Here is a 1,821-nt window from a genome sequence, read left to right on the forward strand (position 1 = left end):
CGGCGACGGTGGGCCTCTTCTTGGCGTCGATGCCCAGGAAGTAGACGTTCGGGTAGGACTGCACCTCCGCCTGAATAGAGTGAACTGGCCACGATCATCACTCGATACTGTGAGTGGAATCGAAGGTTTTCGTGGATCATCAAAGACATTTAGTTGCAACCCCTGCCTCAGTCTGTCCACGCTGCTATAGGCCAGAACTTCATATCATAATGCTGAACAAACAGACTAAAGGCTCATTCATAGTCTGTATTTTCGGTGGTGAGGTGACCACCGCTCCGGTGGTGAGGTGACCACCGGTCCGGTGGTGAGGTGACCACCGCTCCGGTGGTGAGGTGACCACCGCTCCGGTGGTGAGGTGACCACCGCTCCGGTGGTGAGCTGACCACCGCTCCGGTGGTGAGGTGACCACCGCTCCGGTGGTGAGTTGACCACCGGAGCTGAAATAACGTTTGAGCGGTGGTGAGTAAAAACAGAGAGAAGGGCTGGGGCGGTGGTTTGCTCTTCACCGCGGCTCGTGACGTCATGTTGTAGTTCGGTGGTCACCTCACCACCGAAAATCCAGACTATGTATGAGCCTTTAGGCATCGGTTCTGAAAGTGGGGTCCCGGGACCCCTAGAGGTACTTGAGGAGTTCCAGGGGGTCCCTAGCTAAATTCAAGATTTAGAGAGAGTTATAGGAACAAAATGGACACTTATATGGGTCTGTAACTGGGAGAGTGTACAAATGGACCCCTGGTCCCTGACAGGTCCATTTGGTTCCATTTTGTACACTGTCAGAGTTAAATTAACCATTAAATGTGGGCCGTAGAGTAATGCAGGTCAAACTGGGGGTCCTTGAGATTAAAATATCTTCTCTTGTCTTGTAGGGTGGTCCCAGGCATATCCTTTCAAATGGGGGTCCGGACTAATACATGTCGATCTGGAGGTCCTTGACATGAAAAAAGGTCTGAGAACCAGTGGACTAAGACTCGGTTTCCACAGCCAGGTCACCAAACTTCTGAAACTTCTGAACCTGCTCTCTATTCCACCTCATTCTATCACCGTATTCACTCGCGTAGATACATTACTGTAGTTGATATCTGCTTCTACATGATGTCTTGCAAAAGTCGTTTATAGTTGCGTTGCACTTTTTTGAGTACTCACCTTGTGTTGTATAATAATGTTTTGCTTTAATATTATTTCTCCCACTCTTATTTAATTGTAAACTGTAATATGTGGGGTAGCTTGTACAAAAACAATAATTAAACCCACTATATTAAACCTATAAACTGTAGTGTAGCAAATAAGTGAAGTTGGGCGATATTCGGCAAACATAACATGCATGCCTTGGCGTTTCTAAGTGGGGTCAGGCGGTGACTGTCCTGATTGATATGACAGTCTGTTTTACTTACGCTGGCTATTCTCCCCCTTATGTATTTATTAGTTGGCTCAATCTCTTGTAGCTGTTATTCTATTCTCAATTCCTCACTATTCTTTATTACTCCTTCTTTTGTCCTCAAAGTTTTTACACACTTTTTGACACACTTTCATCTAAAGCAATTCATTCATATAGTTTAAAATGTTAATCTTTGGAAAACAGCCATGAACCTTTTTTTGCATTGTTTGAAATTATAAAAACAATATTTTTTATAATAATTATAAAGATAATAATAATCTACACTGTGTGTCCTGTCTGCCTCAACGAACCAGCTGGCCCACGTACGGCACCACCGACAGCCCAATCGCCACTGCAACTTGGACTGCATCACACCGACCCACAGAACCCTCTGGTTCTGGTTCAACTTGGACCGCATCACCATGACACACCGACCCACAGAACCC

This window comes from Protomyctophum parallelum (assembly GCF_964188405.1).
Source record: "Protomyctophum parallelum genome assembly, chromosome: 21".
NCBI lineage: Eukaryota > Metazoa > Chordata > Actinopteri > Myctophiformes > Myctophidae > Protomyctophum > Protomyctophum parallelum.